Genomic DNA, 22,254 nt, shown 5'->3' with positions numbered 1-22,254 from the left:
CCCCTATGTTTATTGCAGCATCATTTGCAATATCCAAGATATGGAAACAACTTAAGTTTCAATCAGTGGATGAATAAAGAATATGTGATATATCTACAGTAAAACCTTGGCTTATGAATAACTTGTTCTGTCAATGTTCCTCAAGATGAGCAAATATTTCTAATAAATTTTGATAATTTATTATAAATCACTGATAAATGAGTGATGTCTTGCAATACAAGCAGTATGTGACACAGAATATCACATGATCACAACTAAGTCAGTGGTTCTTGAAATTGATATAGGAGTGCTTTGAATTACGCTCAGAAATCAAGGTTTTACTGTATATGTATACACACAACACACACACACACACACACACACACACACACACACACATATGCATACAATGGAATATTGTTTGGACATGGAAAGGAATGAAATCTTGCCATTTGTGACAAAATGAATGGATGGACCTTGAGGACAATATACTAAATGAAATGAATTAGACAAATGCTGTATAATCTCTCCTATATGTGGAATCTAATATATATATTAGATATGTGTTATATATATATCATAGACACAGAGAACTGATTGGTGGTTGCCAGAGGCGGAGGTGAGAGGGTGGGGGAAATGGGAGAAATGCTTTTGTTTTTTGTTTTACTTTACATAAATTGAAATTAAAAAAAAAGAACAATAGGGGCACCTGGCTGGGTCAATTGGAAGTGCATGCTACTCTCGATTTGGGGTCATGAGTTCAAGTTCCATGTTGGGTACAGAGATTACTTAAATAAGTATAATTGTTAAAAAAAAAAAAAGAACACTAAAGGTATCTATCTTACATGCTATTTATAACACATAAAATTAATCTAGAATAGTAAGTGCTATATAAACATCATTTTTTTAAATTATCAATTTGCCAGAACAGTATTTTGGGTACAACGGACAATGTTGGTTGGACACCGAGTATCTATTTTCCTCTTCCTCCTAACAGATCCTTTGTCCAGGTACCTATCCCCTGCCCTTGTAGCCTATGAGACTTACAGATGCTACTAGTCAAATTCCTAGCTCCAGGGATGGGCTCTAAATGGACTAACGCCACTATATTCATTTATTCCTTCCTGCTAAGAATAGGCAAATAATCCAATACTTGTCAATTCGATTCCAGAAGAGGTTTGCTGGAAACTTCTGGAAAAGATCCTCCTTATTTTTAAAGATAGTGATTGAAAACCAGTCTTTCTGGCTAGACATGAGCCATGTTAAGATTTGCCTGCTAATGCTAAGGACTTGCAGTGGCATGATGGGGTAATCTGCTGGAAATGGAATCATCAAGAAGAGTGACTCATTGTACCCTTCAAAGAATTTGTAATTTAAAGGGTCTGCTAAATTGAATATTGACATGTGAACACAGAGGAAATAGAAGGTCCCAGGGAAGGGTAGGGTGCAAACAGCAAGACTGAATGCACAGCTGATGGGAAGGGGGGTGTGTGTTAGTTTGGTAGGGCTGCTATACAAAGTACCACAGACTGGGTGGCTTACAAAACCAGAAATCTATTTTCTTACAGTTCTGGAGGCTAGAAGTCCAAATTCAAGGTGTTGGCAGGGTTGGATTCTTCTGAGGCCACTCTCCTTGGCTTGTGGATGGCCGTCTTTATGTTCACATGGTGTTCTCCCTGTGTGTCTGTCCAAATTTCCTCTAAGGGCACCAGTCATATTTTACTAGGGTCCACAATAATGACTTCATTTTCAACTCAATCACCTCTCTAAAGACTCTATCCCCTAGTCACATTCTGTGGTGCTGGGGATTAGGTAGGACTTCAACATCTGAGTTTTTGAGGGGAAATAATTCAGCCCATAACTGGGGTTAGAGAAAGTGGGAATAATATTTGGAAGAAGAAGGGGGGAGAGGAAAATGGTAATTTGTAGAAGGAAAGATTCTGAGTTGTTCCTAAGGGAAAGGGTAAGGAGGAAATATGAAGGAGGTACAATGGGCCTCAGGAGAATTGCTTTAGGCACTGCCCCAGAAATTAATACACTCTTAAGCCCCTTCTATTACAGGCTTATGTTCTTCAGAATTCTAAAGATAAGAATGTTCTTTGGATTACTAGTAAATAGATGTTTTGGTTTTATATTTATGTCTGAACTTCATAAGTTTCCATTTCAAGCCAGGAAATAAACTCATATATGTTATATATGTTAATTTTTTTGAATCAAAGAAATTAGCTTTGAGAATATAGGGATAAGCAGACCAAGTAATGAATGTGTTCATGAGTAGCTACTGGTCATTAGCTAATGCCTAGTCCTTAATCAGGAGTTCAAGTTCTGTTGAATGCAATGGGATCAGATCTAACACAGCAGGGGTACTCAGAAAAAGCTTCATTAACACATGCAATATAAAGTGGCAGAATAAAGCAGAAGTATATTTCAAGGAAGAGGTATGATATGAGCATAATAAAAAGAAGAGTCTGACTTATTAACAATTCACACTTAAAGAGATGTGTAGGGGTCCAATATTGAGCCTGAGCTCTGTACACTCTAAGATTAAGCCATGGAAGTTCTATCTGGAGCACTGTGGAGCCAATTTACCTGAGGATATATTTACATGAGGGACTAAAAAGGCTTTTAAGGTTCAAAGCTCATGCATTTGGGGGCTCCTGGGAGGCTCAGTCAGTTGGGCGTCCAACTCCAACTCAGGTCATGATCTCAGTTTGTGAGTTCAAGCCCGGTGTCAGGCTCTGTGCTGACAGCTCAGAGCCTGGAGCCTGCCTCAGATTCTGTGTCTCCCTTTCTCTCTGCCCCTCCCCACTCACACTCTGTCTCTCTCTGCTTGTCTCTCTCTCAAAAATAAACACTAAAAAAAAAAAGCACATGCATTTGGTTTAAGGCAACATCAAGAACTGTAAGCAATCTTTTTCTGTAAGAGATTTTACCCTGATTGCAAACCAAAAAGTTAGCCTGCCACATGGATATTGGTACAAGATATAAGACTCTTGATTTAGAGAGAAAGGAGGGTTTACTACAGCAATAGCACTATCCAGAATATCAGCTTTTGAGGTGGGGGAGGAGGACACTAGTTTTGAGTCCCAATTCCCTGTACACGCAGGGGCTTGCATTATAGGAGAGGAACCTTCAGCCTAGGGAATCTGAACCTTTTATAATGGACAGTAAAAGCTTGTTTGTTCTTTGCTCCAGGTGATACATTTCTGTCTTCTCAGGCTGTTTGCTATACAAACATCTTGAAGAGACAGCCCAGAACAAGGGGCAGTCAATGCTTCATCCACCTTATGTGCAGAAATGCAAACTTCATGAAGAATTATCTCCAAAAAACTGGCCTAGTGTCTGAGGGAAATGACATGTTCTTCGAGAGTCATGCCAGGGTTCTAATCCAAGAGGGCTCTGATAGAAGAAGAAAAACTAAAGGGACCATTTCCCTAAAATCTTGTTGAATCATTGAGAGTGCAAGGAATTCTTGGCACGGATATAGTTACTGTGACAGAACTGATGAACTTGACTTTGGTACCAAGAGGAGGCATTACCGCATCTATACAAATATTACCGCAGTAGCCTGAAGAGCAGAGGAAGAGAATAGAAGACGCTACCTAGTAACCCAAATGTGTTCGTAGATGCTTGTGGTATTCCAACAGTAGCCTGGATTTTAAGTCTCTAAGAAATTTAAAATTATAGGGGTGCCTGAGTGGCTCAGTCAGTTAAGCATCAGATTCTTCATTTCTTCTCAGGTCATGATCTCACATTTGGTGAGATCAAGACATAAGCCAGGCTCTTCAGGGGGTGTTTGGGATTCTCTCTCTCCCTCTCTCTCTGCCCCACCCCCACTTATGCTATCTCTCAAAATAAAAAACATTAAACATTTTTTAATTATAAAGTTCTGTCAACATGTAGTGATTTCTGAACTATCCCAAAGACCATGAGAGTATTAGGGAGCACAGCATTGTTTCTTTAAGAAAAAAATTTTTTTCTTACTGTTTACATTTGAGAGAGAAAGAGTACAAGTGGGGGAGAGCCAGAGAGGGAGAGGGAGACACAGAACCTGAATGAAATAGGCTCCAGGCTCTGAGCTGTCAGCACAGAGCATGACGCAGGGCTTGAACTCATGAACCGTAAGATGATGACCTAAACCGAAGTCAGATGCTCAACCACCGACTTAACAATTCAAAACTTTGAATTGCCTTATTATGGGTAAATTCTTTGTGACCACTTCCTATCATGACACACCCAGGCACCCTGCATAGCATTGTTTCTTAATCATTATGCCACATTAACACAAAGGATGGATGATATTTATCTATGTGACATACTTCCATGGAATGATTCAGATTTAAAAAAAAAAAAAAAAAAAAAAAAAAAAAAAAAAAGAAAAACCCAGAACAATTTTGCATATAAATGAAGAAAACTGCACTACAAAATACTTTGTTAAATGTTCATCTAATAATGTTACAAATACAGTAACAATAAAATTGGTCAAGTAAGGGTCAACAAGATACAGCTTATATCTTTTTTAAGATATGATTCTCCCCTAACCTCTACTCTATATTGACATTAATAAAACAAGTTCACACTATTGAAAACCATATAAATTAACCTTATTTTATTGCTAAAATAAAAACATGTAATTGGTAGATTCCCCCCACCCTCGTTACTAATGTAAGGAGGATTTTTATATTATTACTTTGAGAGCTCTCATTTGGCCATCATAGCTATTAGGTGTCAACTAATAATAATGCTCATAGACATTTTATTTTTGTGTAGTATAGATGCTGATGCATTCATTTGTAATTTCCTCTTCTATCTAGTCATAGGCAAAAATTTGAAAAGTGAACTCAAAAAACATGAAAATAATTCAAAATGGCCACAAAGGTAGGCTGTGGATTATGTATAATTCTCTGCAGGTCAGCTGTAATTTTACCCTTCTCTCTCAGGAAATCATATCGGATCAAAGTGATATTTATGTCACTCATAAATGTGTGTGTGTATGTCTGTGTACACATACATGTATATACATAAATAATTCAAAACTGTGGTGCCTTATTATGGGTAAATTCTTTGTGATCACTTCATATCAAAACATGATACACAAATGTGTTCTCTCACTGAGGTTGCAAAAAACCAAAAAAACCCCTCAGAATCATTCAAGTCTTAGTTCTTGAGACCCTTACCATTACATTCACATTTATACCAACCGTTTATGGAACAATCTTTGAAGTAAGAATATGTGGAAGAAATCATTTTATAGACTTAACAATTAACTTTTAATATGCCAGTGACTTGCAACAAACATGTGGAAATACCGGCTAGGACAGCCATAGATGAAACAAAGCAAAGTGAAATCCAACAATTATGGTTGGTGTTAAATTGGATGAGTCTTCTCTATGTCGAAATAAGAGACAAATGCTTTATAGGATTGCATTAAGGCATATGTGTGAAAAAAAAAGGAAGCAATTATTTTTGCTTTATTTGGCATTGGGCAGGCTTCAGTTGGAACAAACCATATTTAATTTTCATGTCATGCTGTACAAAGAGAAAAAACTTGGAGCATGTTCAGAGGAGAACAGCAACTGATTAAAGGTTTATAAAATTAGACCTATGAGAAATTGTTAAAAGAACTAGGCATGTTCAGTCAAATGCAAGACATTCAGGCAGGATGAACAATTACTTACAAATATGTGAAGAAATGGTTCCCAAGCCTGAGGTTTAGGCTAAACAGAAAGTTAAATCATAGGATTAAGAACACAAAAGAAAAGAAAACAAAAACCAGAGCAATGAAAGTTAGAAACTAAATATTATAAAAACAAACTAAAAAGCTTTTCAGAAATTGATGAATGGAGCTATCTATAATTTGGAATTTTGCATATATGATTATTAAAACAACTAAATTCAATTCTGTACTTAAATAGAAATAATGTAGAAAACAAAAAGTATTTGATGGATTGCATTGAAAAGTAAAGATCACTAAGTGAAATAAGTCAGAGGAAGACGAATCCTATGATTTTGCTTATATGTAGAATCTAAAAAACACACAAAAAATGAACAAAACAGAAACAGATTCAGATACAGGAAACATACTGCTGGTTACCAAAGTGGGGAGAGGCTGGTGGGGGAGCCAAGCAAAACAGGTGAAAGGGATTAAGAGATACAAACTTCCAGTTATAAAATAAATCATGGAGTGTAATGTATAGCATAGGAAATATAGTCAAAAGTACTGTAATAACTTTGTATGGTGACAGATGGTAATTAGATTTATCATGTGGATCCTTTTGTAATGTATAAAAATATCAAATCACTATGATGCACATCTGAAACTAATAGGATATTGTCATGCCAATTACACTTTATTTATTTTTAATCTTTATTTTTGAGAGAGAGACAGTGTGTGAGCAGGGGAGGAGCAGAGAACTAGGGAGACACAGAATCCGAAGCAGGCTCCAGGCCCTGAGCTGTCAGCACAGAGCCTGATGTGGGGCTCAAACTCACGAACTGTGAGATCATGACCTGAGTGGAAGTCGGGACGCTCAACCGACTGAACCACTCAGGCACTCCGTCAATTACACTTTAATTAAAAAAAAAAAAAAAGTAAAAATCATTAGATCCAGTATGATGAATATCTTAAGAAAAAAATATGGTATATTTGGTGGCTTTCTTTGGGATCCAGGACAGCAAAAACAGAAAGGAGCTCTGATAGTAAATCTTTGAGCTTCTGTATAAGGGCAGGAAGGCAGTGTGGTGAGCAGCTTTTCGGACTTATTCAGGGGGTTCACCATGAATCCCTACCATGATTCTCCCTAGAGTGGTCCTCAACTGTTAATTATTCTTTCTGTTATTTCCAGGGAAAATAGTTATTTCTCTGAAGTATCTTCTGCTTTTTGGAAATCTTGTTGGGCAAAGCATGTAGACAAATATTCTCCAGTTTACACTCTTTACCTCTCATGCAGAAAGGGCGGGGGGGTGCTGAGATGAAACTACAAAGTCTGTACCATTTTCTTTTACTTTAAAGCTGTTCTATTAGCCTCATGATAATTTGTTTTTTTAACTTAGAAATGCAGATAATCTAACAATAATCTCCTTTAAGTGTTCTAGTTCCTTCTCTGTTTGGCACCTGAACCCTGCGTTTAATACGATTCCAACAGCAATTACAATGTATGTGTTTTTCACCATGCTAAACAATTCTCAGACCCCAGCTGGGTGTTCTACACTTCAACCTAATTCTGACACTATCTACCTGGGATAGCATCACATCCCAGTTAACGATTCTAACTGGCAATACTGCCCCGCTCCACCCCCCCGCCCGGCCCCCCCCCACCGCCACACACTTCAGGTCCAATCCCAAGTCCAGCTTGTTGTTACCTGTGCTCTTCACCCACTGCCTAGAACCAGTAAGTTCCCACAAACCCCTCACTGGGTTCGATTAATTTGCTAGTGTGGTTCACACTCACAAACATATTTTTTTTTTAATTTTTTTTCAACGTTTATTTATTTTTGGGACAGAGAGAGACAGAGCATGAACGGGCGAGGGGCAGAGAGAGAGGGAGACACAGAATCGGAAACAGGCTCCAGGCTCTGAGCCATCAGCCCAGAGCCCGACGCGGGGCTCGAACTCAGGGACCGTGAGATCGTGACCTGGTTGAAGTCGGACGCTTAACCGACTGCGCCACCCAGGCGCCCCTCACAAACATATTATTTACTAGATCACCAGTTTATTATAAATGGATATAACTCCTCCAAGGAGCCCTAATTCTTCCCTTCCCTTATGCCAGTTCCACAGTACCTCCCTATAACACACCTGACAACAGTTAATGATTAATTCAGTTAATGCTGAGTTCTCTTGATTAAACATAAAAGGGCCCAGATCCAAGTTGTAAAAGCAGGTAACACCCTCAGGTCTGCAGTATCTTTGAGGATACCACACCAGCAGTTCTGGTGATGGGAGAATAATATGCTATAGGGTTTCACAGGACAAAGTCCTATCAGGACATTCTGATGAAACTGTTAACAAGATCAGACAAAGTCCCAGACAGCTCGGTGTCCGTTGGGCCTACTGAAGACCAAAACAGATTAGTGATAAAGCAAATATGGTATTTGCAACATATTTAACTACTGGTGGGTGTCAACATAGTGCTAGTTTCATTTTTAAAAATAAAAAGTTGGGATACTTTGAGTCTTAGTTTCTTTCTTGGGCCCCTGTTTGCTAATCTGGCTTCATTAATCTGTTTTGATGTTTTCCTACCAGTAATTTTTTGTTGCCATTATGTTATTACAGTGCATGCTGGTGGACAAATCTTCAAGAACTAGAGAAATGTTTTAATGATTGAAAATCAAAAGAAATACATCTTACTACAATTCTGGCAAGCAAAGTCTTTTTTTTTTAAGTTATTACATAGTTAACTCTTATTTTTTAAATTGTATTTTAAGTTTGAATATGCAATGCACATGGCTTAGTATTCAATAGACACAAAAGGACAGACAATGGGAATTTTCTTCCCACACCAGTGCCAGCTACTCAGTTTCCTTTCCTAGAGGCAACTAATGCTGTCAGTTTTCTGTGGATCCATCTTTCCAGAGACAAAGGAACTTGTTCTAAATGTAATAAAAAAAAATTGGAAAGGGCCAAAGGTGATGAAGGAGAGACTGTTTTCAATGTTATGCCATCAGCATTTTAAATTTCAGCTAATCTAGAGGCACCTGGGTGGCTCAGTTGGTTAAGCGTTCGACTCTCGGATTTCAGCTCAGGTCATGATCTCACAGATCTCACAGTGGAGCCCCGCATTGGGCTCCACTCTGTCAGTGTGCAGCCTGCTTGGGATTCTCTCTCCCTCTCTCTCTCTCTGCCCCTCCCATCACACTTTCAAAATAAATAAATAAAAAATATTCAGCTAATTGATATAGATAACACCTGTGTTATTTTTCACTAGCAAAATATGGTCAAAACATTCCTGTTCACAAAAGATGCTATTCAACACTGGACATCTGATTTTTAAACTCCATACAATTAGTTATGGATAAACTATGGATAAACTATGGATATTCGCTCTATGGATATAGAGAGAATAAGCTCTACTGCTGAGGTACAGCTTGCAGCTAACACATCTTGCAAGCACAGAGTGCACAGGGGTCAGACTGCCCTTGTCATTATGGTTCAGGCCAGTATCAGATAATAGTAGCCTTTAAGAATGTACAAAAAAAAAAAATCATCTCATTCATATGGCATGGCGAAGAATGGTCTCACCATATGCTTGTTTAAATACTTAAGCAGATTCAAAGTTTTCTGAGAAAAATACAGGCCAAATAATAACCCTGTCTGGTGGCACCTCCCACGCTTAAATCCATAGCAAAGAGGGGTAGAATTTATCTGAAAATACTGCAGATTTTTAAAAAAGTGACTATGTAAGTTTATTTTAAATATCAATATTTATAATAAGTTAGAAATTATAGCCTTAGAAAATATTTAAACTCTGACTCTGCAGGGCACACTGAGTGAATGCTCCATTCTGGGTTTTAAAGGGTATGAATGACTGAGAGGCAGGGTGAGACTGGGTAAGCTGGGCAGAATCATTCCAGAGATGAGTATCTGGTGAGGCCTCTGCTTGATGTGGCCACATGAGTACCCTCTCCTGGTGTCTGGGCCTGGTGCTGCTGTCCTTTGTTACAATTCACCAGAAGGTCAATAGAGGATGAGGGAGCCAGTGAAGCTCAGGGACCTTCAACTTCCAACTAAATTATTCCCAAGTGACCTGAGCAGTTCAGTTGTGAATCATGACTGACAAAGTTAGAGACTCCTAGGGACATCTTTGCTTTTTCCTTTTTTTTTTGGCCCCCCTTGCCTTTAAGTCTGTTAGAGTGAGCATGGGCATTTGCTATGTTCTGCTGATTTTCACCCATATATAGGTGAAGGAAGGAATTAAGGAAGTTGTTAAACTCATCTGCCATGGATAGAGACTCTGGTGTAAAGGGCATTTTTCCATCCCTGGTAAGCTGTATGTACATTTTCTCCTCAAGCAGACATCAGGGGGCCAAGGGCTTGGTTTACAACAAAGATGCTAAACCTCTCTGTCATTTCACTCTCTTATTCTGAGGAACAATCTTAAGCAGTAATGCAACACGATTCATTTCTACGCAGAATGCCTGATTTTATTTTTTGGAGGGGCTTCTTACACCCTGTTGGTTTTATTTTAATCACCTCCATTTGTGTTCCATGTTTCATATTAGCATCTGTATCAGTCTCTACGCAGTTGGCCACTTCTCCGCAGCCAGGACTCTAGAGGCAGACCGTCTGAGGTCTCTGAAGCTTGCTCTATATGTAGTGTTTCCACCGGTCTTGTCTTGGAGTGGTGTAGTTCTATAGAGTCCGTTGGGTCTGGCCTGGCTGCTTTTGGCTCAGTCTATGGGTGAAACTAATTGGCCCTCCTTGCTCTCTTCTTTCTTCTTGAAGTAGTTATAACTTTAGGAGAGTATTTTTTTCTTAAACTCATGTGAAGTGATCTTTTCATCTTCTTGTATGTCTTTAGCACCTGGTAAGGCAACAAGGTGAGCCCAGAGACTGGGTTGGGACAAGGGAATGGGGGCTGGGTGGAAAGTGGAGAGCTAAGGAGGAGGTTTGTGCCAGGCAGAGGCAGGATTATCTGGGGAGGGGACTGGTGGGGTAGGGGGAACATAAATGGGGAAAAGGAAGAGAAGCTTGGGTAGGGTCATCTGACCTTGCTAATGCCTCTTGATCTGGGTTGAGAGGTGGTCTTCCTCTTCTTCCACCGCTTGGTGCTTGTGGTTTGTGGTTTCCATGATTTCTTCATCACTTTTGCCATCTTGCAGCCTCTCAGTTGTCTAACCCCAGGAGTTTGTCCTCTGTATATATACCTCTCCCAGAACAATGGGGAGTCACACCCCTTCTGCTCTGTTTAGTCAGCAGGGCACTCACTGCAGCCAATGGTGGTTAAGGGGAGCTTAGACATCACAAAGGACCACTCTGGAGGGGTGGGGATGCTAGGTAGGCCAAGATGCTCTAGCTGGAAAAGATAACTGCTAAAGAGCCTTCTCATACTGCCCTGCCACCCCTCTTTGTCTCTCCCTGGTCAATTCTAACTGTATACACAGCAGAGGGGGGGTGTTTCCCCCAAGTCATTCCCCATGATTCATTCTACTGACTCCCACTCTTTACTGTTACTTAGTATTGTGAGATATCTAAAAATCACCAAGATATAAGCATGGCAGCCTGATTTGGAAAACCTAGGAATCAGGAAATTAGGGGACAGTGTTTGAGGCATGATGCCCTTCATTGTCTGGCTTTGTCTGGCTTTGAAGAAGGCTTTGAAATATAGAGGCCAGGTGAGTGTGTGTGCATGTGTGTGCACTAGGATCATTCATGCACAAGAAATAAGATTAAACTTATGAAATAAGAGTACATTTAGGAATATATTTACGTTTACAGATATTATGTATAATTATCTTTTGGAGATCAGATGGAAATCTTTGGAAGAACATCTTCAAAGAGGCAAGGAGTTTTATTTAACTTCAAGTTTGGGGGATGGCAGATAAGCAGAAATCAGAAGCAGAAGCTCACTTCCGAACCAGAGCTCACCTTTCTCCCCATCTGCACTTATCCTCTCTACCAACAGTAGAAATGACAGATTACAGAGACAGAAAATAGACAAGTGGTTAATTAGGGCTGGCAGAAGAGTAAGGGAAATGAAGAGTGACAGCTAATGGATGTGTGGTTTCTTACTGAGGTGATGAAAAAGTTCTTAGATTGTGGTGATGGTCGCACAACTTTGTGAATATGCTAAAAACCACTGAATTGTAAAAAAAAAAAAAATACTGGGGTATGATTTAGTTATATTAAAATATGATTCTAACTACAAAGAGAGCAGAAACCAGGCAAGGGCTAAAGCTACAGACCCCAAATGGACACCGGAGGCTATGAAATTTGTAAGACTAATATACTGCAAGAGAAAATGAAGCAGTGGCTAGAATTAAACTTATAAGATGCAGAGGACAAAGTGCCCCACGTGAAGGTAAGTTTTGTCTTAAGATTTGCCAGTCACTGCCGCCTTTTTAATGAGGTAACTGAATCTGTAGCTATCTAGCCAAAAAAAGTGAAAAACAGATCATTGCCCTATTCCCTCCCCCTTCTCTATTCCTGAGAGTAAAACTACAAGAAGAAATCAAATGAACTAGGCCTTCACTTTTCCATGTGGAGAGGTGGCATTCCAGAAAAAAAAACAAGTAGTCTTTTGTGAAAATCTGGGAGGAGAAGAGGTAAAACAATAAGACTGTGGAAGGAAGGAAGGAAGGAAGGAAGGAAGGAAGGAAGGAAAGAAGGAAGGAAGGAATAAAGGAAGAAGAGTCGAGTCAAGAGATGAGAAAACATCCACAGGATCATGGTCTTATGGTTCAAGTCGTGACACCTCTATCATCCGCACGCACGCTGATCTGTAAGGAACTGAAATAGCTGGCCCAGGGCTGATCCTCTTCACAGACTGATGCCTATTCTGCCCCAGCCTCCAATTAAATAAGAGTGAGCTCAACTGGCACCCTTATTGAAGACTGCTGGGCAATGAGAAGTACCTATCTACCCAAAGCTCACCCAGTTATAAGGTGGAAAAACAGTATGGCTAGAGATAGGCTCTGTGAAGCAGATCAGGAACAGGGCCTGCTATATGAACTGCAGACTCAGGTTAAAAATAATAGGATCTTGGGGTGCCTGGGTGGCTCAGTCAGTTGAGCGACTGACTTCGGCTCAGGTCATGATCTCACAGTTTGTGAGTTCAAGCCCCGCATCAGGCTCTGTGCTGATAGCTCAGAGCTTGGAGCCTGCTTCGGATTCTGTGTCTCCCTCTCTCTCTCTGTCCCTCCCCCACTTATGCTCTGTCTCTGTCTCAAAAATAAATAAACATTAAAAAAAAAATAGGATCTTATTCCTGACAGGCAAAAATATTGAATAAATAGTTTTGCCCCTCTCTTGTCATGTGCTGTAAGTTAAAAAGTAGAATAAAGCATGCAAGACTGTATAGACTGTATAACTGCAATGTATTAGAAAAACTGTAAGATTAAGATACAATAAAAATATACCGAAACAGTGGTATTTTAGTGGTTGTTTCTACTTAGCTACAGTTCCCTTACCAGAACATAATTCCCTACAAGGCATGGCAGTTACTACCATAATAGGTAGTCAGTAAATATCTGGTGACTTGAATGAATGAATAAGCGTATAAATAAACAGATGAATGGATTTGTGTTAGTATGGTATGATTATAGATGTTTACTTTTCCCTGTTTTCCAAACTTATCATGTTTGTACAGTTGACTATACATGTTGTATTACTGTTTCTGGTACAAACTGGCTGATGGACAGTGCGTATTTCTCTCTTCTCCAAGAGGCCCAGATACAATGAGGATAAAGGAACTTTTTTCTTAAAAAGGGGTTAAACTACAAGATGACGAGTATGGCACAAAGGTTACATTTCTGGAAGAGGCAAAACGGGTGGAGGAATAGCTGCTGAAGAAGGAGGGCAGGAGACTGAATAGAATACACAGAGGGAGAGTGCGGCGAAAGGGACAGCCAAAGTCAAGGCTGTGGAAGGATGGTACCTTACAACTCAATGGGGGATCTTGGTAATTTTCTACCAGTTATGTATGTGGCTTAGGAATGGAGGAGGGGAAGGGAATAGGGCAATGATCTGTTTTTTACTTATTTTGGCTAGACAGATGTAGACTGAGTTGCCTCATTACAAGGGCTGCAAGGGACTGGCAAATCTTAAGACAAAATTTACCTTCACAGGCAGCACTTTGTCCTCTGCATCTTGTAAGTTTAATTCTTGCCACTGATTCATTTTCTTTTGTAATATACTAGAGGATTAAAAGTAGCCCAGGCAGCCATTCCAAAATAAATTAAATCTTAAAATTCCAACAAAAGTGATCAGCCTTATTTGCTAGACATCGAGAGAGTAAAACTACATACAACAGGTGGGAATAAAGGTGGAAAAGCCTTGGCTCAATGAAAGAAGTAACTCTAATGACTAGATCAATACAAAAGTGAAACAGGCTACTTAACCCTGTGAGGTAGCAAATCCTGATTCACTGAGAACCTATGTGCTAATCAATATTATAAAACAACTGTCAGCCTCACAGCTCTGGTCAAGGTTATTTTTAGTATATGTTGGGGGAAAAGAGGCTTTGTCTTAATGTCCTTCTAAGCTACCCACCAAGCAATTGCTCCTTAGCATCCCAGACACTTCTCTGCCAGTCCCTAGGCTCAATTCTATTGGCCACTGACTAGAACAACAGGTAGAGTCTCCATGAAAACAACTATTTCCTTGCAACATTGCCACAGGAAGTGTGAGAGAGGTAAGCCTTTTCTAAGAATAACCATTAGTTTAGTATCATGGCTTTATTTAGTTTAGCACTATTTTTTAAACTTTCTTATGTTTATTTATTTTTTGAGAGAGAGGGAGAGAAAGGGAGGGGCAGAGAAACTCTAAGCAGACTCTGCACGTTCAGTGCAGAGCCCAATGTGGGGCTCGAAATCACAAATGGTGAGATCATGACCTGACCCAAAACCAAGAGTCAGACACTTAACCGACTGAGACACCCAGGGGCCCCTAGCTTAGCACTATTCCAAAAATGATTGTACCTTGCTTTTGCTTCTGTATGTGTGGTAAAATCTCTTCAAAAGAAATACTCATTGGGCATAAACCAAAGCAGTTATAAAATAATCTATATTCTTGATCGTCCTTGTGACTTCATTTAAGATGGTCATTCCCTTAATTACACAAAGACTCAGGAGAAACTCTGAAATTACTTTCTTTAAGGGCTTGATTAAATTCTCAGCTAAAGGTTAATTTCTTTCCAGGCTTGGTCTGGGGGTTGAAGGGCTATGGGAGTTCCAGGGGTATAAAGATCTATATTGGACACAATCACTTTGCTAAGCTGCTGAAGTGGGCAGGAAGTTAAACCCATTGACCTTGGCTCTAACATAGTTGTTTACTGATTTCTTTGGTCCACTGTCTCTACCTCCACTGCATCATGAACCTGGGTTTCCCTTCTTCTACCAAACAGTTCCTCTCACAGTTGTGAGTGACCTTTATAAAATGTGAATTAGGTCCCTCAATTTTTTTTTTTTTTAATTTTTTTCAACGTTTATTTATTTTTGGGACAGAGAGAGACAGAGCATGAGCGGGGGAGGGGCAGAGAGAGAGGGAGACACAGAATCGGAAACAGGCTCCAGGCTCTGAGCCATCAGCCCAGAGCCCGACGCGGGGCTCGAACCCACGGACCGCGAGATCGTGACCTGGCTGAAGTCGGACGCTTAACCGACTGCGCCACCCAGGCGCCCCGAGGTCCCTCAATTTTTAACAAGGCTTGGCATAGCTGATCTTTGCCTACCTCTTCAACCTCAACTTGCACTCACTAAATCCTAGGTATACAGATATTCATTCAGTTGTACACAAATATTTCTTTAGTGATTGTTACATAACATATGTTGTTTTAGACAAAAGAAAAAAATCTTTTCTTCATGGAACTTAAGGTCTTGTTCCTTGAATAAGCCCAGTACTTTAGTGGGCCTCAAGGTCTTTGCACAAGCTATTTTCTGCTTAGAATGCTTTCTTTTCACTTCACATTCCTGTTTTGACTGTTTTACTTAAAGTAACTTCTTTTACTCCCACTGAAGAACTCTGTTTATTTCCTTCAGAACTTGTATCAGAGTATTATATTATACTTCTTATATTAGTATATTTTTGTGTGTGTGTATATATGTGTATTTGTAATATATCTATGCCATGAGGCCAGGATCATGTTCATTTAATTTGCCACTGTATACTGAATCTGACTTCTTGCTGTCCACCTCCCAAGGCTTAGCATAATGGTAGCGTCTCAATAAACATTATTTGATATAAGACTCTGGGCTGTAATGTATAGAACTGTGGAATCATAGTGTATACCTGAGACTAATGTAACACTGTATGTTGATTATACTTCAATAACAACAACAAAAAAAGAATAAAGACTCTGGGTATATTTTTATTGAAAAGATTCACTGATGATCAAATTATACCCCATTTCTATCTTTTTATATGTACAGTTTAGACAAAAGTGGAAAAGTCTGAATTGCAATTTACTGGCAGTCAGATTGGCTACCTGACTTATTTTGTTCTTTAAAAATAGCCATGTGATAAATACCATGAAGGCAAAAACTCTTAATTCTGAAAGACTCCACTGCTAATGCCCAACTTCTCCATATGGTGCCAGTTTTTATAACAATCTAAACATACAAAAAGTATATACAATTCCAAATATTTATGAGCTTACAATATAAGTCATGAATGAGAGAGAGAGAGAAAAAAAAAAAAACATTTATTGAACTGGACAAACAGGTTTTTGAGTCCAAAGGTGGCAAAGGTGTAGCTGAATAAAGCAAAAACAGAAACTGTTAAAAGAACAGTAGTGGAAGCACAAAAAGGAAGTTCCTTAATGAGAAATGTGTTTCTAGGGATAGTAGACATTATATTCTGGACCAAGTAGCTATAGGTCACAGACTGCAGTGCTGGTTACAAAGGGGTCCAAACTAGAGATGATGGATGTATTCTTACAAATCTAGTTCCACTACTGGATAGCAACTCCAAGCACAGGTTCTATGATCATAGGTCAGTAGCATATTCATTATCCTCTTCTATATAATTTCTTTTTCATTCTGTTAACAAATTATAGTGAATATAGAAAATATATCCACAAAGTACAGAATTTCCAGACTAGTTATAAGAAACAAGATTTAAAACATGAGGATATATTTCTATAAATGGCCAGTCCTCTATAATGGGTACACTGCTAATGCAGTTATGAGCATACTGGGCTTCCACACAAGAGTTTATTTGAAGAAATGATTCTATTACTTTAAAAAGTCTAAAGGATGGCACAGCTATTATAAATACATTTGAATTTTTTAAAAAGTAGGATTTCAATGGGGCGCCTGGGTGGCGCAGTTGGTTAAGAGTCCGACTTCAGCCAGGTCACGATCTCGCGGTCCGTGAGTTCGAGCCCCGCGTCAGGCTCTGGGCTGATGGCTCGGAGCCTGGAGCCTGTTTCCGATTCTGTGTCTCCCTCTCTCTCTGCCCCTCCCCTGTTCATGCTCTGTCTCTCTCTGTCCCAAAAATAAATAAAAAAAAAAACGTTGAAAAAAGAAAAAAAAAATTAAAAAAAAAAAAAAGTAGGACTTCAAAATGTTTTCACTGACTTGCATAAATAAGGCCAAAAATGATCAAATATTCCATGGCTAACAAAGACCTAAAATAACAAAATATTTATATATATGTTAAATTCATTAATGTGTAAATACATTTGGTATTACTATAGAAACATAATAATTAGCTAATATATTAATTAATATCTACTAACCTGGGTTTTATATTAATAGATTAGTTACTATTAAATAATAAGCTATTTAATTAATGTACTGCTGACTTCCAGATTTTGCTGACCCACACACAGGTTCTAAAGAGATACATCTGAGTTTAAGGTGTTACCCCTGTCCTTGAAAACTGTCTCAATCATACTATTTTGGAATCTCACACACATGACTAATGTATAACTTGTATAAAAAGGACAGGTTGTCTTTAGCACTTGAAAATTACACAGCTAGAATAATATATGCTTTGCCTACAGTCCTCTCAGCATTGATGATAAACTCTCAGACTGTTCACAGGTATGACCTCTGTTGGTAGGACCCTATTTCTGATTTTGGCTCCACTTCTGCCTAATGGGGTTCTTAAATATAAATTTTTTCCCTAAAACTGGCCCTGTTTTGAACTAAAGTATACTAAGTATTTCCTAATTCCTCCTTCCTTTAACATAAACTACACCAAACACAAAGATGAACACATTGTTTTCTACTATAGTGCCTTTAATAGAAGTACTGATAAGCTAAGAAATCTGTTCAATTTAGTTATTTACTTTTTAGAGTTTTTCTTTTAATGTTTATTTATTTTTGAGAGAGAGACACACAACTTGAGTGGGGAAAGGGGCAGAGAGAGACGGAGATACAGAATCAGAAGCAGGCTCCAGGCTTTGAGCTGTCAGCACAGAGTCTAATGCAGGGCTCAAACTCATGAGCTGTGAGATGATGACATGAATGAAGTCAGATGCTTAACCAACTGAGCCACCTAGGTGCCCTAAAATAAGTTATTAAATATAGAAAATGAATAAAGACAGGACATATATAGTTTGGACTCTTAAACATATACCAATTCTTCCATGGCTCTCATTCTCTAACTGGGGTCTCCAAACTTTTCGACCATGCACCATGTATTAGTTTCAAAGGCCACCATAACAAAGTACCATAAACTAGATGGCTTAAACAAGAGAAAATTGTCTCACAGTTTTGGAGGCTAGAATCCGAGATCAAGGTGTCAGCACCACCTGTTCCTTCTGAGGGCAGTGAGGGAAAGATCTGTTTCATGCCTCTCCCATAGCTTCTGATGATATGCTGGCCACCTTGGAGTTCTCTGGCTTGTAGAAGCATCAGTCCAACATCTGCCTCCATCTTCATGTGGCGTGATCTATTTTATAAGGACACCAGTTATACTGGATTAGAGGCCCACACTACTCTGGTGTGATCTTAACTAATTACATCTGCAAGTACCCTATTTCCAAACAAAGTCATATTCTGAGATACTAGGGGTTAGAACTTCAACATGAATTTTGGGGAACACAATTCAATCTGTAACACACCATAATACATGTACATTTATTTATACACTATTCACATCCAGTAATGCATTAAGAATTATATACATTATAACCCCTATTTTTTAAGTTTATTTATTTACTATTTTGAGAGAGAGAGCAGTGGAGGGGCAGAGAGAGAGGGAGAGAGAGAGAAAATCACAAAAAGGCTCCATGCTGTCAGCACAGAGCCTGATGTGGGCCTTAAACTCACGAACTGAGATCATGACTTGAGCTGAAACGGAGAATCAGATGCCTAATCAACTGAGTCACCCAGGCGCCCCCTATAACCCCTATTTAATTGGAAATTTGAAAAAGATAAGGCAAAGGTAAATATACATGAAGTAGAGGCACCTGGGTGGCTCAGCTGGTTGCGTGTCTGACTCTTGGTTTTGGTTCAGGTCACAATCTCACGGTTTCAGGAGTTCACACCCCATGTTGGGCTCTGTGCTGGCATGATGGAGCCTGCTTGGGCTTCTCTCTCTCTCCCTCTCTCTGCCCTCCCCTGCTTGTGCTGTTTCTGTTTCTCTCAAAATAAATAAGTAAACTTAAAAATATATACATATAACTAGTAATATTTTCTTTCTGACTCCTGACAGATTGCCTTGCACACTCCCTAGATTACAGACATCTCACCAATTTAAGGATAAAGTCAAGCTCTTTGGCTTAAAACATCCAACCTTCCACCATCTGCCCTCTGCTTACTTCACCTGCCTCGTCTCCTGTCACCCCCAACATATTTGGCATTGCAACCAGTCTGAACTATGTGCAATTTCCCACATGCGCTAGGCTCATTCTCGCTTCAACAACTCTGCACATGCTGTTTCCTATTTCTGGAATGCCCTCATTCTCTTCGCTTCCTGTAAACACACAGTGAACTCCCAATCATTTTCTAAAACTCAGCTCAAATGTCATCTCCTTTGGGAAGCTTTCGCTGAATGCTCTAGGCAGCATGAAGCACTTTCTCAGTGTGTGTAGTACCTCGTTCCTATCTCTATCATGGAAAATCTGTTTACATATACATGTTAGGCTGAACTGGTATTTGACCATTTTTGACCTAAAAAAAGCAATTTCATATGGTTCAACTTAACATTTCAGTAGATGACAAGTCCATTGAGAGCAGGAAGCATGTTTTACTCATTTTTATATTTTTAGTGACTAAAATGAAGTTTGGCATAGAGTAAGTACTTAATATATGTTTCCCGAACTTAAGGAAAGACTTACTTTAAAACCACAAACATCCTGCATTCAGATATTTCTTCTCAAGAATGGGATAAGTATTGACTTGGTGCCTCCCATAAGAATAACGATTGGTTTAAGCTTCATTGCCTTTATTTAGTTTAACAGTATTTTATTTTAAAAAAAAATTTCTTTTAAACGTGTATTTATTTTTGAGAGACAAGAGAGACAGAGCATGAGGAGGGGGAGGGGCAGAGAGAGAGGGAGACACAAAATCCGAAGCACGGTCCAGGCTCTGAGCTGTCAGCATAGAGCCTGACACGGGGCACGAACCCATGAACTGCAAGATCATGACCTGAGGAGAAGTCAGTTGCTTAAACGATGGAGCCACCCAGGCGCCCCTAGTTTAACGGTATTTTAAACCATTTTTCCCTGCTTTGGCATTTATATGTGTGTCAAAAATCTCTTCAAAATAGACTTTTAACTTAAAAAAAAAATAGAGAAATAGAAGGAAGAAGCTGAAGCTACCTGAGTATTGTTTTATAACCAACATCAAAGTATTTAATGATTTTACTTTCAAAGTATTTGTATGCTAAATGAAGAGATTAGTTGTGTGAAATGAATATATCATTTTAAATTCAAACAATTTATTAGTAAGAACAAAAGTAAATCTAATTTCAAATTTCAAATTGTGCCTATTATTACTTGGTTTGTGAGAAAGCTGTGATAACTGCAATAGTGTTTAAGTATTACATGAGAGTTAAAATGCAAACGAGTCTTGTATGGCAAGCAGAACTATTCAGTTAAAGTCAGGAAGAAGCACCTGGTGAACCCCATGAGCAATTAGAAGGAAGTGAAACACAGTTACATGAACATTTTTCACTCTTCCTCATTTAAGCCCTTAAGTTAATAAGATGTGTTCAATGACTCCAACATGCCAAGGCAGTTGTGGGCAAAACCTTTCACAATCTGGCTCTAGCCCATTTGAGAGACTCCTCTCCTTTTTTGGCACTTTGTGTCCTTTACACTTAACTACAATGAAGTTCTTACAGAGAATAGCATATTGAACATGTCATTCCTTATCTTTTTCCAAATGCTCGTTCCTCAGCCTCAAGAGTCCTTCTCCATTTTCTTTGCTTACTAATCTTTAATTCTGCTTGAATATTCTCTTTTCCATCCAGAGCTGTTGATCTGCCTTTTCTATTTTCAATGTATATATTTCATGCTACCACTGCATTACTTTAACGACAGTGCTATAATTTAGGTTATGTCTGTTTTCTCAATTATATCGTCATGGTGTCCTGGGTCCATACAGATACTCACTACTGTTTGTTGTATGAATAAATGAGTAAGAAATGAGAGAAGAGTCTTGAATAATGAAGCATCAACGAAAGGCTTATTGGAAACAGATCTTGTGACTAGATAGTAAGGTTTGCTCCATGAGGACAAGGACCATGTCTGCCTTGTCTACTGCTATATTCCCAGAACTTAGCCTACTGTTGGGTACCAAGTGGATGTTTAGTAAGTATTTGCTAACTTGGGCACCTGGTGACTCTTGATCTTGGGGTTGTGAGTTTGAGCCTCATGTTGGGTATAGAGATTACTTAAACAAAAACAGAAAAAAATAAGTACCTGCTAACTACTTCATGCATATGGACAATAAAAAGCAGGCTATCTAATAATTAGTTGAAAATAAACTGAAAAGGGGAATTCATAATAGGTAGTAAGAAAAGCAAGCACCTCTAGCGTAAGTCGTAGTATATCAAGGAATAAAGAAACTGTAGAAAGTAATAACATCACTGAATAGCAAAAAAATTTTGGGGGTGCCTGGGTGGCTCAGTTGGTTAAACGGCCAACTGCAGCTCAGGTCATGATCTTGGGGTCCATGAGTTCGAGCCCTGCATCAGGCTCTGTGCTGACAGCTTGGTGGCTGGAGCCTGCTTTGGATTCTGTGTCTCCCTCTCTCTCTCTGCTCCTCCCCTGCTTGTGCTCTATCTCTGTCTCTCAAAAATAAATGTTAAAAAACTTAGAAAAAAAATTTTTAATTACTAAAATCTCTCATCATAAACATGAGAGATTATCCTGGGAAGCAGAAGAGTTAATGTGAGTTGAGATAAATACGATTTGTATTTTCAATTATCTATACAGCGGTAATTGGCATTATTAGTATCCCAATAGAAATAAAAATAATGATGTCCTCCGCATCTTTAAAAAATCTGTATCATTTGCCACTAATGTATTTATATTTTTCTGTTTAATGCCTCTACCTGGAGTATCAGAAATAGTATTTAATCCCCAAACTAAGTTATTTATTGATTTATAAGCACTACATATTATGACTGTATACCTGTAGTTATATTGATGCTGCATTACT

The 22,254-nt window shown here is 38.9% G+C and overlaps 2 long non-coding RNA genes across 5 annotated transcripts in view; both read right to left on the bottom strand.

Moving 5' to 3' along the window:
• LOC121028824 (uncharacterized) overlaps positions 1-22,254 on the bottom strand; it is a 152,741-nt gene that overhangs the window by 117,230 nt on the left and 13,257 nt on the right. For 3 of the 4 annotated variants that reach the window (XR_005789452.1, XR_005789451.1, XR_005789450.1), the window contains exon 3: positions 18,354-18,535. This is a non-coding gene — a long non-coding RNA (uncharacterized LOC121028824). Of the gene's footprint in view, positions 1-18,075; positions 18,536-22,254 lie in introns of those variants that run through there. The other variant, XR_005789449.1, reaches the window with a different exon arrangement.
• Positions 10,097-11,060, bottom strand: LOC121028823 (uncharacterized). The gene is made up of 2 exons (XR_005789448.1): positions 10,689-11,060; positions 10,097-10,502 (listed from the first exon to the last, which is right to left on the bottom strand). It is a non-coding gene; the product is annotated as an uncharacterized LOC121028823 (long non-coding RNA).

This window comes from Herpailurus yagouaroundi, unplaced genomic scaffold (genome assembly GCF_014898765.1).
Source record: "Herpailurus yagouaroundi ecotype Mexico unplaced genomic scaffold, PumYag 100, whole genome shotgun sequence".
Taxonomy (NCBI): domain Eukaryota; kingdom Metazoa; phylum Chordata; class Mammalia; order Carnivora; family Felidae; genus Herpailurus; species Herpailurus yagouaroundi.
Note: the sequence above shows the minus strand (reverse complement) of the source record. Positions and strands in the feature narration are given on the sequence as shown.